This window comes from Belonocnema kinseyi, chromosome 2 (assembly GCF_010883055.1).
Source record: "Belonocnema kinseyi isolate 2016_QV_RU_SX_M_011 chromosome 2, B_treatae_v1, whole genome shotgun sequence".
Lineage (NCBI taxonomy): Eukaryota > Metazoa > Arthropoda > Insecta > Hymenoptera > Cynipidae > Belonocnema > Belonocnema kinseyi.
The window spans coordinates 134678247-134678486 of record NC_046658.1 but is presented as its reverse complement, the minus strand read 5'-3'; positions in this window follow the sequence as shown (position 1 = coordinate 134678486).

The window sequence follows — 240 nt, the reverse complement described above, 5'->3', positions numbered from 1 at the left end:
CAATCTTCCCTAATCGTTCATCTCATTTTAATAATTTTCAGTGAGTTTGCATAGGTGGCGGTAGAGAGTGGACGTCTTGCTAGCGCTGCACAGTGGGGTGAAATCGGAAAACGAGGTTCAAAATGACATGTAGAACGCAATTTTGGGTCCGGATGCAATAAGGGCACATAAAATTTTTTCGTGCGAAAACGAAGTCCCCTGGAGGCTTTAGAAAAAATTTTCGAATTTTAATTTTCAAAA